This window comes from Aedes aegypti, chromosome 3 (assembly GCF_002204515.2).
Source record: "Aedes aegypti strain LVP_AGWG chromosome 3, AaegL5.0 Primary Assembly, whole genome shotgun sequence".
In the NCBI taxonomy this organism is placed as follows: domain Eukaryota; kingdom Metazoa; phylum Arthropoda; class Insecta; order Diptera; family Culicidae; genus Aedes; species Aedes aegypti.
The window spans coordinates 133,391,253-133,407,761 of NC_035109.1; positions in this window are offsets into that span (position 1 = coordinate 133,391,253).

Sequence of the window (16,509 nt, forward strand, 5' to 3'; positions counted from 1 at the left end):
ACCCACAGAGTTTAAAATATATAGGGTCCAAATTATATTGGTTATCCTACTTCACAAACACCTTGAAAAGCAGGCACCAGCAAGCTTAATTGTGAAAATAATTTCCTATTTGATTTTTTTTTGTATAACTTGAACCCTAACAAGTGCGGCATTTTTTTTCCTCGCTTGCCGAGGCTTTTAACTACTGCTTCCATTATTTAGAAATAGGGGGAGATCCCCCAGTACCGGACACTTAAGCCACTAAATTCATAATTCGAAAAATATTGGTTTTATGTGCTCGTGTTACCCATTTCTGATAAATATTATCATTTTTATAGTGTACAAAAATAAATTTGAAAATATAAGTATGAATTTTGACATTGCATTTTGATGATGTATTTTAGTACCAAATTGATCGATCTTGAAAGGTGGCACCCAATACCGGACACAATCTGGAAATGCCTCGAATTCTGTAAATTTGAACATCATTGAATGTGTTTACTTTAGGAATAGTATATAATTACCAATTCAATGCATTTGCAACATTTACAAAAACAATTTGAGTATATCGTAGTTTGCAAGATGTCCATCAAAAACATGTCAATCTATCCAGCAGGATACTTTTCACAAAAATGAAAACTAATACCGTATCGTGCGTGTACCAACTGCGTACCATAGCGTACCTCGCGGGATTTTGAACGTACCTCACGTTTTCATCAAAAACGATGATCCTGCTGAATAGATGGTCGATTTTTTGAAAATCTAGGCAAACCGTTCCGATTTTTTCGGAAAATGCATGTACCAACGACGTACCTTCCGGATCTAACCTCGGTTTTAAACGTACCTCAAAATTTTCCATACTTTCTTATATAAACTTTTTTAAATCGCTTTATATGTTTAATAATTGCACAGAATCAGATTCCTTGTAAAATTTTAGCCCGAAAACATGTAAAAAACTTTATACTTAAGTTGAAATTTGACAACTTTATGGCAAAAAACGTAATCTTATTACGCTATATGTGAGATTTCGAATAAACCCCTTAATGTATACTACAAGATGTGTTCATATAATTGCCTGGATGTATGCAACACTCAACATTAAACATAGAAGCCCATATCAAATATTAGCCGTGATGTGAACGGGTTTAATATGTAACATATAGAAAATAAATGATACTTAGGGATACATAAGTAGCAACTATGATATATTAGGAAAGTTTAATGTAATGCAGTAAAGTTTACTAAAATCATCTGAAAATCTTTCCTAGGTTTGTAAACTACATTTCCACTGTACTCACATTGAAAGTACCTCGATATATTTCATATTTTATGAATAATTTGTATGCATATGAAGAAACACCTATATACGGAGGTTTCAGCCAAAATTGTTTAAGTACGTTGCAAAATTGTTACTTAAATGTACTTAAGTCACCTGAAAATCATTCCTTGGTTTGTAAACTACATTTCCACTGTACTCACATTGAACGTACCTCGATATATTTCATATTTAATGAATAATTTGTATGCATATGAAGAAACACCCATATATAGAGGTTTCAGCCAAAATTGTTTAAGTACGTTGCATAATTCGTACTTAAATGTACTTAAGTCACCTGAAAATCATTTATAGGATTGTAAACTACATTCCCACTGTACTCACATTCAACGTACCTCGGTATATTTCATATTTTATAAATAATTTGTATGCACATGAAGAAACACCCATACATAGAGGTTTCAGCCAAAATTGTTTAAGTACGTTGCATATTTCTTACTTAAATGTACTTAAGTCACCTGAAAATCATTCCTAGGTTTGTAAACTACATTCCCACTGTACTCACATTGAACGTACCTCGATATATTTCATATTTTATAAATAATTTGTATGTATATGAAGAAACTCCCATATATAGAGGTTTCAGCCAAAATTATATAAGAACGTTGCATAATTCTTACTTAAATGTACTTAAGTCACCTGAAAATCATTATAGGTTTGTAAACTACATTCCCACTGTACTCACATTGAACGTACCTCGATATATTTCATATTTTATAAATAATTTGTATGTATATGAAGAAACACCCATATATAGAGGTTTCAGCCAAAATTATATAAGAACGTTGCATAATTCTTACTCAAATGTACTTAAGTTACCTGAAAATCATTTATAGGTTTGTAAACTACATTCCCACTGTACTCACATTGAACGTACCTCGATATATTTCATATTTTATAAATAATTTTTATGTATATAAAAAAAAACACCCATACATAGAGGTTTCAGCCAAAATTGTTTAAGTGCGTTGCATTATTGTTACTTAAATGTACTTAAGTCACCTGAAAATCATTAAAAGGTTTGTAATCTACATTCCCACTGTACTCACATTGAACGTACCTCGATATATTTCATGTTTCATAAATAATTTTTATGTATATGAAGAAACACCCATATATAGAGGTTTCAGCCAAAATTATATAAGTACGTTGCATTATTCTTACTTAAATGTACTTAAGTCACCTGAAAATTATTAGGAAGGTTTGTAAACAACATTCCCACTGTACTCACATTGAACGTACCTCGATATATTTCAAATTTTATGAATGATTTGTATGCATATGAAGAAACACCCATATATAGAGGTTTCAGCCAAAATTATATAATTACGTTGCATAATTCTTACTTAAATGTACTTAAGTCACCTGAAAATCATTAAAAGGTTTGTAAACTACATTCCCACTGTACTCACATTGAACGTACCTCGATATATTTCATATTTTATGAATAATTTGTATGCATATGAAGAAACACCTATTCCGAATGCTCAGTAAAGCCAGGAGGGTTGTCACGGGTACAATTTCGTTTAAGGTTTCTTTTTCACAGTCACAGGTGAGTAATCAGTTCAACACTACAGGTAAGTTCTTCTTCTTTTTGGTTTATTAATAGTTCACTAAATTACTTGCTAAATGTCCACTAACTCTAATTTATTTCGAATTCAATTTCACTTAACTTTATTTCTAATTTATAACTTCACTAATTTCTTCTTAGCGTGTAAAATTCAAATCTAGTTCTAGTACACTGACTACTAGTACTGACTCCCGAACACTAGTATGACGGCGTTAATCCGTGATGCGAATCTGCTGGTACAACAAAGAGGGCGCGATGACGTTCAGCTAATCCTTTTATATTAGCCGCCGATGATCATTGGTAGCAAGTCACGATGATGGGCGAATTTCCGTTCAGTGCATTCGCCCGACTTGCCATGGTGTACAGTGTGTGTGAGTACAGTGGGAATGTGATTTACAATCATATAAATGATTTTTAGGTGACTTAAGTACATTTAAGTACGAATTATGCAACGTACTTATATAATTTTGGCTGAAACCTCTATATATGGGTGTTTCTTCATATACATACAAATTATTTATAAAATATGAAATATATCGAGGTGCGTTCAATGTGAGTACAGTAGGAATGTAGTTTACAAACCTATTAATAATTGTCAGGTGACTTAAGTACATTTAAGTAAGAATTATGCAACGTAATTATATAATTTTGGCTGAAACCTCTATATATGGGTGTTCCTTCATATACATACAAATTATTTACAAAATATGAAATATATCGAGGTACCGTAAAACGGGGTAACTTTGATAATGCGGGTAACTTTGATAGTGCGAGACCCCCCACATACTAAACGAAATAACGAAGTTTCTGTCAATTAGTTAAGAAAAACGAATGCTATAGTAAAGAGTATTAATATGACACTTCATGTCAAAGCTATTTTCGTTGGAATCAAGTGCATTTGAGGATTTTTATGCAAATATTAAAAATTAACAAGATTTTAGCATTTTTGCAACGCTTACAAACAATCTGTTCTACGACCACTATTTGATAGAATCATAATGAGTTCGTCACTTACCCATGATAGCCTAGTTATAGTAGAACATGAATTCGGTCTCAAATCTCTTAGCGAAAACCATTTTTACAAACTGGGACCATTTTTGTAATCTCTGTCAGAAATTTCCATATAGCGTTAAACGCCTAGAGGTATGCAACGCCCTATAAATGTTCCGTAATTCATTCAATCTTGTTCGATTTATACTCCATTATCAAAGTTACCCCAAAACAGAAAACCGACTTTCGATTATATGAAAAATTATATATCCATTCAGAATAAATCTTTTGGCAATCTATCAAGTGCAATCGATAGCTAGGATGTCAGTACTTGTTTTAAAAATATAAATTGTAATTCTTTGAAAAAGCATGTAGAAATATTCAAGTTTTCTTCGAAAAAACTATCAAAGTTACCCCGTTTTACGGTACGTTCAATGTGAGTACAGTGGGAATGTAGTTTACAAACCTATAAATGATTTTCAGGTGACTTAAGTACATTCAAGAAAGAATTATGCAACGTACTTATATAATTTTGGCTGAAACCTCTATATATGGGTGTTTCTTCATATGCATACAAATTATTTACAAAATATGAAATATATCGAGGTACGTTCAATGTGAGTACAGTTGTAATGTAGTTTACAAACCTCCTACTAATTTATAGGTGACTTAAGTACATTTAAGTAAAAATTATGCAACGTACTTATATAAATTTGGCTGAATCCTCTATATATGGGTGTTTCTTCATATGCATATAAATTATTTACAAAATATGAAATATATCGAGGTACGTTCAATGTGAGTACAGTGGGAATGTAGTTTACAAACCTTGGAATGATTTTCAGGTGACTTAAGTACATTTAAGTAAGAATTATGCAACATACTTATATAATTTTGGCTGAACCTCTATATATGGGTGTTTCTTCATATACATACAAATTATTTACAAAATTTGAAATATATCGAGGTACGTTCACTCTGAGTACAGTTGTAATGTAGTTTACAAACCTCCTACTAATTTATAGGTGACTTAAGTACATTTAAGTAAGAATTATGCAACGTACTTATATAATTTTGGCTGAAACCTCTATATATGGGTGTTTCTTCATATACATACAAATTATTTACAAAATATGAAATATATCGAGATACGTTCAATGTGAGCACAGTGGGAATGTAGTTTACAAACCTTGGAATGATTTTCAGGTGACTTAAGTACATTTAAGTAAGAATTATGCAACGTACTTATATAATTTTGGCTGAAACCTCTATATATGGGTGTTTCTTCATATGCATACAAATTATTCATAAAATTTGAAATATATCGAGGTACGTTCAATGTGAGTACAGTGGGAATGTAGTTTACAAACCTAGGAATAATTTTCAGGTGACTTAAGTACATTTGAGTAAGAATTATGCAACGTACTTATATAATTTTGGCTGAAACCTCTATATATGGGTGTTTCTTCATATACATACAAATTATTCATAAAATATGAAATATATCGAGGTACGTTCAATGTGAGTACAGTGGGAATGTAGATTACAAACCTTGGAATAATTTTCAGGTGACTTAAGTACATTTAAGTAAGAATTATGCAACGTACTTATATAATTTTGGCTGAAACCTCTATATATGGGTGTTTCTTCATATGCATACAAATTATTCATAAAATTTGAAATATATCGAGGTACGTTCAATGTGAGTACAGTGGGAATGTAGATTACAAACCTATAAATGATTTTCAGGTGACTTAAGTACATTTAAGTAAGAATTATGCAACGTACTTATATAATTTTGGCTGATACCTCTATATATGGGTGTTTCTTCATATGCATACAAATTATTCATAAAATTTGAAATATATCGAGGTACGTTCAATGTGAGTACAGTGGGAATGTAGATTACAAACCTATAAATGATTTTCAGGTGACTTAAGTACATTTAAGTAAGAATTATGCAACGTACTTATATAATTTTGGCTGATACCTCTATATATGGGTGTTTCTTCATATGCATACAAATTATTCATAAAATTTGAAATATATCGAGGTACGTTCAATGTGAGTACAGTGGGAATGTAGTTTACAAACCTATAAATGATTTTCAGGTGACTTAAGTACATTCAAGAAAGAATTATGCAACGTACTTATATAATTTTGGCTGAAACCTCTATATATGGGTGTTTCTTCATATACATACAAATTATTTACAAAATATGAAATATATCGAGATACGTTCAATGTGAGCACAGTGGGAATGTAGTTTACAAACCTTGGAATAATTTTCAGGTGACTTAAGTACATTTAAGTAAGAATTATGCAACGTACTTATATAATTTTGGCTGAAACCTCTATATATGGGTGTTTCTTCATATGCATACAAATTATTCATAAAATTTGAAATATATCGAGGTACGTTCAATGTGAGTACAGTGGGAATGTAGATTACAAACCTATAAATGATTTTCAGGTGACTTAAGTACATTTAAGTAAGAATTATGCAACGTACTTATATAATTTTGGCTGATACCTCTATATATGGGTGTTTCTTCATATGCATACAAATTATTCATAAAATATGAAATATATCGAGGTACGTTCAATGTGAGTACAGTGGGAATGTAGTTTACAAACCTATAAATGATTTTCAGGTGACTAAAGTACATTCAAGAAAGAATTATGCAACGTACTTATATAATTTTGGCTGAAACCTCTATATATGGGTGTTTCTTCATATACATACAAATTATTTACAAAATATGAAATATATCGAGATACGTTCAATGTGAGCACAGTGGGAATGTAGTTTACAAACCTTGGAATGATTTTCAGGTGACTTAAGTACATTTAAGTAAGAATTATGCAACGTACTTATATAATTTTGGCTGAAACCTCTATATATGGGTGTTTCTTCATATGCATACAAATTATTCATAAAATTTGAAATATATCGAGGTACGTTCAATGTGAGTACAGTGGGAATGTAGTTTACAAACCTAGGAATAATTTTCAGGTGACTTAAGTACATTTGAGTAAGAATTATGCAACGTACTTATATAATTTTGGCTGAAACCTCTATATATGGGTGTTTCTTCATATACATACAAATTATTCATAAAATATGAAATATATCGAGGTACGTTCAATGTGAGTACAGTGGGAATGTAGATTACAAACCTTGGAATGATTTTCAGGTGACTTAAGTACATTTAAGTAAGAATTATGCAACGTACTTATATAATTTTGGCTGAAACCTCTATATATGGGTGTTTCTTCATATACATACAAATTATTTACAAAATATGAAATATATCGAGATACGTTCAATGTGAGCACAGTGGGAATGTAGTTTACAAACCTTGGAATGATTTTCAGGTGACTTAAGTACATTTAAGTAAGAATTATGCAACATACTTATATAATTTTGGCTGAAACCTCTATATATGGGTGTTTCTTCATATACATACAAATTATTCATAAAATATGAAATATATCGAGGTACGTTCAATGTGAGTACAGTGGGAATGTAGATTACAAACCTTGGAATGATTTTCAGGTGACTTAAGTACATTTAAGTAAGAATTATGCAACGTACTTATATAATTTTGGCTGAAACCTCTATATATGGGTGTTTCTTCATATACATACAAATTATTTACAAAATATGAAATATATCGAGATACGTTCAATGTGAGCACAGTGGGAATGTAGTTTACAAACCTTGGAATGATTTTCAGGTGACTTAAGTACATTTAAGTAAGAATTATGCAACGTACTTATATAATTTTGGCTGAAACCTCTATATATGGGTGTTTCTTCATATACATACAAATTATTTACAAAATATGAAATATATCGAGATACGTTCAATGTGAGCACAGTGGGAATGTAGTTTACAAACCTTGGAATGATTTTCAGGTGACTTAAGTACATTTAAGTAAGAATTATGCAACGTACTTATATAATTTTGGCTGAAACCTCTATATATGGGTGTTTCTTCATATACATACAAATTATTTACAAAATATGAAATATATCGAGATACGTTCAATGTGAGTACAGTGGGAATGTCGATTACAAACCTTGGAATAATTTTCAGGTGACTTAAGTACATTTAAGTAAGAAATATGCAACATACTTATATAATTTTGGCTGAAACCTCTATATATGGGTGTTTCTTCATATGCATACAAATTATTCATAAAATTTGAAATATATCGAGGTACGTTCAATGTGAGTACAGTGGGAATGTAGTTTACAAACCTTTTAATGATTTTCAGGTGACTTAAGTACATTTAAGTAAGAATTATGCAACGTACTTAAACAATTTTGGCTGAAACCTCTATATATGGGTGTTTCTCCATATACATACAAATTATTTATAAAATATGAAATATATCGAGGTACGTTCAATGTGAGTACAGTTGTAATGTAGTTTACAAACCGATTAATAATTGTCAGGTGACTTAAGCACATTTAAGTAAGAATTATGCAACGTACTTATATAATTTTGGCTGAAACCTCTATATATGGGTGTTTCTTCATATGCATACAAATTATTTATAAAATATGAAATATATCGAGGTACGTTCAATGTGAGTACAGTGGGAATGTAGTTTACAAACCTAGGAATGATTTTCAGGTGACTTAAGTACATTTAAGTAAGAATTATGCAACGTACTTATATAATTTTGGCTGAAACCTTTATATATGGGTGTTTCTTCATATACATACAAATTATTTACAAAATATGAAATATATCGAGGTACGTTCAATGTGAGTACAGTGGGAATGTAGTTTACAAACCTTGGAATGATTTTCAGGTGACTTAAGTACATTTAAGTAAGAATTATGCAACGTACTTATATAATTTTGGCTGAAACCTCTATATATGGGTGTTTCTTCATATGCATACATAAAATATGAAATATATCGAGGTACGTTCAATGTGAGTACAGTGGGAATGTAGTTTACAAACCTTTTAATGATTTTCAGGTGATTTAAGTACATTTAAGTAAGAATTATGCAACGTACTTATATAATTTTGGCTGAAACCTCTATATATGGGTGTTTCTTCATATACATAGAAATTATTTACAAAATATGAAATATATCGAGGTACGTTCAATGTGAGTACAGTGGGAATGTAGTTTACAAACCTAGGAATGATTTTCAGGTGACTTAAGTACATTTAAGTAAGAATTATGCAACGTACTTAAACAATTTTGGCTGAAACCTCTATATATGGGTGTTTCTCCATATACATACAAATTATTTATAAAATATGAAATATATCGAGGTACGTTCAATGTGAGTACAGTTGTAATGTAGTTTACAAACCGATTAATAATTGTCAGGTGACTTAAGTACATTTAAGTAAGAATTATGCAACGTACTTATATAATTTTGGCTGAAACCTCTATATATGGGTGTTTCTTCATATACATACAAATTATTTACAAAATATGAAATATATCGAGGTACGTTCAATGTGAGTACAGTGGGAATGTAGTTTACAAACCTTGGAATGATTTTCAGGTGACTTAAGTACATTTAAGTAAGAATTATGCAACGTACTTATATAATTTTGGCTGAAACCTCTATATATGGGTGTTTCTTCATATACATACAAATTATTTACAAAATATGAAATATATCGAGGTACGTTCAATGTGAGTACAGTGGGAATGTAGTTTACAAACCTTGGAATGATTTTCAGGTGACTTAAGTACATTTAAGTAAGAATTATGCAACGTACTTATATAATTTTGGCTGAAACCTCTATATATGGGTGTTTCTCCATATACATACAAATTATTCATAAAATTTGATATATATCGAGGTACGTTCAATGTGAGTACAGTGGGAATGTAGTTTACAAACCTAGGAATAATTTTCAGGTGACTTAAGTACATTTAAGTAAGAAATATGCAACATACTTATATAATTTTGGCTGAAACCTCTATATATGGGTGTTTCTTCATATGCATACAAATTATTCATAAAATTTGAAATATATCGAGGTACGTTCAATGTGAGTACAGTGGGAATGTAGTTTACAAACCTAGGAATGATTTTCAGGTGACTTAAGTACATTTAAGTAAGAATTATGCAACGTACTTAAACAATTTTGGCTGAAACCTCTATATATGGGTGTTTCTTCCATATACATACAAATTATTCATAAAATTTGATATATATCGAGGTACGTTCAATGTGAGTACAGTGGGAATGTAGTTTACAAACCTAGGAATAATTTTCAGGTGACTTAAGTACATTTAAGTAAGAAATATGCAACATACTTATATAATTTTGGCTGAAACCTCTATATATGGGTGTTTCTTCATATGCATACAAATTATTCATAAAATTTGAAATATATCGAGGTACGTTCAATGTGAGTACAGTGGGAATGTAGTTTACAAACTTCCTAATAATTTTCAGGTGACTTAAGTACATTTAAGTAAGAAATATGCAACATACTTATATAATTTTGGCTGAAACCTCTATATATGGGTGTTTCTTCATATGCATACAAATTATTCATAAAATTTGAAATATATCGAGGTACGTTCAATGTGAGTACAGTGGGAATGTAGATTACAAACCTTGGAATGATTTTCAGGTGACTTAAGTACATTTAAGTAAGAATTATGCAACGTACTTATATAATTTTGGCTGAAACCTCTATATATGGGTGTTTCTTCATATACATACAAATTATTTACAAAATATGAAATATATCGAGATACGTTCAATGTGAGCACAGTGGGAATGTAGTTTACAAACCTTGGAATGATTTTCAGGTGACTTAAGTACATTTAAGTAAGAATTATGCAACGTACTTATATAATTTTGGCTGAAACCTCTATATATGGGTGTTTCTTCATATACATACAAATTATTTACAAAATATGAAATATATCGAGATACGTTCAATGTGAGCACAGTGGGAATGTAGTTTACAAACCTTGGAATGATTTTCAGGTGACTTAAGTACATTTAAGTAAGAATTATGCAACGTACTTATATAATTTTGGCTGAAACCTCTATATATGGGTGTTTCTTCATATACATACAAATTATTCATAAAATATGAAATATATCGAGGTACGTTCAATGTGAGTACAGTGGGAATGTAGATTACAAACCTTGGAATAATTTTCAGGTGACTTAAGTACATTTAAGTAAGAATTATGCAACATACTTATATAATTTTGGCTGAAACCTCTATATATGGGTGTTTCTTCATATGCATACAAATTATTCATAAAATATGAAATATATCGAGGTACGTTCAATGTGAGTACAGTGGGAATGTAGTTTACAAACCTTGGAATGATTTTCAGGTGACTTAAGTACATTTAAGTAAGAATTATGCAACGTACTTATATAATTTTGGCTGAAACCTCTATATATGGGTGTTTCTTCATATACATACAAATTATTCATAAAATTTGAAATATATCGAGGTACGTTCAATGTGAGTACAGTGGGAATGTAGTTTACAAACCTAGGAATGATTTTCAGGTGACTTAAGTACATTTAAGTAAGAATTATGCAACGTACTTATATAATTTTGGCTGAAACCTCTATATATGGGTGTTTCTTCATATGCATACAAATTATTCATAAAATTTGAAATATATCGAGGTACGTTCAATGTGAGTACAGTGGGAATGTAGTTTACAAACCTTGGAATAATTTTCAGGTGACTTAAGTACATTTAAGTAAGAAATATGCAACATACTTATATAATTTTGGCTGAAACCTCTATATATGGGTGTTTCTTCATATGCATACAAATTATTCATAAAATATGAAATATATCGAGGTACGTTCAATGTGAGTACAGTGGGAATGTAGTTTACAAACCTAGGAATGATTTTCAGGTGACTTAAGTACATTTAAGTAAGAATTATGCAACGTACTTATATAATTTTGGCTGAAACCTCTATATATGGGTGTTTCTTCATATGCATACAAATTATTCATAAAATATGAAATATATCGAGGTACGTTCAATGTGAGTACAGTGGGAATGTAGTTTACAAACCTAGGAATAATTTTCAGGTGACTTAAGTACATTTAAGTAAGAATTATGCAACGTACTTATATAATTTTGGCTGAAACCTCTATATATGGGTGTTTCTTCATATGCATACAAATTATTTATAAAATATGAAATATATCGAGGTACGTTCAATGTGAGTACAGTGGGAATGTAGTTTACAAACCTAGGAATGATTTTCAGGTGACTTAAGTACATTTAAGTAAGAATTATGCAACGTACTTATATAATTTTGGCTGAAACCTCTATATATGGGTGTTTCTTCATATGCATACAAATTATTTATAAAATATGAAATATATCGAGGTACGTTCAATGTGAGTACAGTGGGAATGTAGTTTACAAACCTAGGAATGATTTTCAGGTGACTTAAGTACATTTAAGTAAGAATTATGCAACGTACTTATATAATTTTGGCTGAAACCTTTATATATGGGTGTTTCTTCATATACATACAAATTATTTACAAAATATGAAATATATCGAGGTACGTTCAATGTGAGTACAGTGGGAATGTAGATTACAAACCTTGGAATGATTTTCAGGTGACTTAAGTACATTTAAGTAAGAATTATGCAACGTACTTATATAATTTTGGCTGAAACCTCTATATATGGGTGTTTCTTCATATGCATACAAATTATTCATAAAATATGAAATATATCGAGGTACGTTCAATGTGAGTACAGTGGGAATGTAGTTTACAAACCTTGGAATAATTTTCAGGTGACTTAAGTACATTTAAGTAAGAATTATGCAACGTACTTATATAATTTTGGCTGAAACCTCTATATATGGGTGTTTCTTCATATACATACAAATTATTCATAAAATATGAAATATATCGAGGTACGTTCAATGTGAGTACAGTGGGAATGTAGTTTACAAACCTAGGAATGATTTTCAGGTGACTTAAGTACATTTAAGTAAGAATTATGCAACGTACTTATATAATTTTGGCTGAAACCTCTATATATGGGTGTTTCTTCATATACATACAAATTATTTACAAAATATGAAATATATCGAGGTACGTTCAATGTGAGTACAGTGGGAATGTAGTTTACAAACCTTGGAATAATTTTCAGGTGACTTAAGTACATTTAAGTAAGAATTATGCAACGTACTTATATAATTTTGGCTGAAACCTCTATATATGGGTGTTTCTTCATATGCATACAAATTATTCATAAAATATGAAATATATCGAGGTACGTTCAATGTGAGTACAGTGGGAATGTAGTTTACAAACCTTGGAATGATTTTCAGGTGACTTAAGTACATTTAAGTAAGAATTATGCAACGTACTTATATAATTTTGGCTGAAACCTCTATATATGGGTGTTTCTTCATATGCATACAAATTATTCATAAAATATGAAATATATCGAGGTACGTTCAATGTGAGTACAGTGGGAATGTAGTTTACAAACCTAGGAATGATTTTCAGGTGACTTAAGTACATTTAAGTAAGAATTATGCAACGTACTTAAATAATTTTGGCTGAAACCTCTATATATGGGTGTTTCTTCATATACATACAAATTATTCATAAAATTTGAAATATATCGAGGTACGTTCAATGTGAGTACAGTGGGAATGTAGTTTACAAACCTAGGAATAATTTTCAGGTGACTTAAGTACATTTAAGTAAGAATTATGCAACGTACTTATATAATTTTGGCTGAAACCTCTATATATGGGTGTTTCTTCATATGCATACAAATTATTCATAAAATTTGAAATATATCGAGGTACGTTCAATGTGAGTACAGTGGGAATGTAGTTTACAAACCTAGGAATGATTTTCAGGTGACTTAAGTACATTTAAGTAAGAATTATGCAACGTACTTAAACAATTTTGGCTGAAACCTCTATATATGGGTGTTTCTCCATATGCATACAAATTATTCATAAAATTTGAAATATATCGAGGTACGTTCAATGTGAGTACAGTGGGAATGTAGTTTACAAACCTAGGAATAATTTTCAGGTGACTTAAGTACATTTAAGTAAGAATTATGCAACGTACTTATATAATTTTGGCTGAAACCTCTATATATGGGTGTTTCTTCATATGCATACAAATTATTCATAAAATATGAAATATATCGAGGTACGTTCAATGTGAGTACAGTGGGAATGTAGTTTACAAACCTAGAATAATTTTCAGGTGACTTAAGTACATTTAAGTAAGAATTATGCAACGTACTTATATAATTTTGGCTGAAACCTCTATATATGGGTGTTTCTTCATATGCATACAAATTATTCATAAAATTTGAAATATATCGAGGTACGTTCAATGTGAGTACAGTGGGAATGTAGTTTACAAACCTTGGAATGATTTTCAGGTGACTTAAGTACATTTAAGTAAGAATTATGCAACGTACTTATATAATTTTGGCTGAAACCTCTATATATGGGTGTTTCTTCATATACATACAAATTATTTATAAAATATGAAATATATCGAGGTACGTTCAATGTGAGTACAGTGGGAATGTAGTTTACAAACCTTGGAATGATTTTCAGGTGACTTAAGTACATTTAAGTAAGAATTATGCAACGTACTTATATAATTTTGGCTGAAACCTCTATATATGGGTGTTTCTTCATATACATACAAATTATTACAAAATATGAAATATATCGAGGTACGTTCAATGTGAGTACAGTGGGAATGTAGTTTACAAACCTTGGAATAATTTTCAGGTGACTTAAGTACATTTAAGTAAGAATTATGCAACGTACTTATATAATTTTGGCTGAAACCTCTATATATGGGTGTTTCTTCATATACATACAAATTATTCATAAAATATGAAATATATCGAGGTACGTTCAATGTGAGTACAGTGGGAATGTAGTTTACAAACCTTGGAATAATTTTCAGGTGACTTAAGTACATTTAAGTAAGAATTATGCAACATACTTATATAATTTTGGCTGAAACCTCTATATATGGGTGTTTCTTCATATACATACAAATTATTCATAAAATATGAAATATATCGAGGTACGTTCAATGTGAGTACAGTGGGAATGTAGTTTACAAACCTTGGAATAATTTTCAGGTGACTTAAGTACATTTAAGTAAGAATTATGCAACGTACTTATATAATTTTGGCTGAAACCTCTATATATGGGTGTTTCTTCATATACATACAAATTATTCATAAAATATGAAATATATCGAGGTACGTTCAATGTGAGTACAGTGGGAATGTAGTTTACAAACCTTGGAATAATTTTCAGGTGACTTAAGTACATTTAAGTAAGAATTATGCAACGTACTTATATAATTTTGGCTGAAACCTCTATATATGGGTGTTTCTTCATATACATACAAATTATTTATAAAATATGAAATATATCGAGGTACGTTCAATGTGAGTACAGTGGGAATGTAGTTTACAAACCTAGGAATGATTTTCAGGTGACTTAAGTACATTTAAGTAAGAATTATGCAACGTACTTAAATAATTTTGGCTGAAACCTCTATATATGGGTGTTTCTTCATATACATACAAATTATTCATAAAATATGAAATATATCGAGGTACGTTCAATGTGAGTACAGTGGAATGTAGTTTACAAACCGATTAATAATTTCAGGTGACTTAAGTACATTTAAGTAAGAATTATGCAACGTACTTATATAATTTTGGCTGAAACCTCTATATATGGGTGTTTCTTCATATGCATACAAATTATTCATAAAATATGAAATATATCGAGGTACGTTCAATGTGAGTACAGTGGGAATGTAGTTTACAAACCTAGGAATGATTTTCAGGTGACTTAAGTACATTTAAGTAAGAATTATGCAACGTACTTATATAATTTTGGCTGAAACCTCTATATATGGGTGTTTCTTCATATACATACAAATTATTTACAAAATATGAAATATATCGAGGTACGTTCAATGTGAGTACAGTGGGAATGTAGATTACAAACCTTGGAATGATTTTCAGGTGACTTAAGTACATTTAAGTAAGAATTATGCAACGTACTTATATAATTTTGGCTGAAACCTCTATATATGGGTGTTTCTTCATATGCATACAAATTATTCATAAAATATGAAATATATCGAGGTACGTTCAATGTGAGTACAGTGGGAATGTAGTTTACAAACCTTGGAATAATTTTCAGGTGACTTAAGTACATTTAAGTAAGAATTATGCAACGTACTTATATAATTTTGGCTGAAACCTCTATATATGGGTGTTTCTTCATATACATACAAATTATTCATAAAATATGAAATATATCGAGGTACGTTCAATGTGAGTACAGTGGGAATGTAGTTTACAAACCTAGGAATGATTTTCAGGTGACTTAAGTACATTTAAGTAAGAATTATGCAACGTACTTATATAATTTTGGCTGAAACCTCTATATATGGGTGTTTCTTCATATACATACAAATTATTCATAAAATATGAAATATATCGAGGTACGTTCAATGTGAGTACAGTGGGAATGTAGTTTACAAACCTTGGAATGAATTTTCAGGTGACTTAAGTACATTTAAGTAAGAATTATGCAACG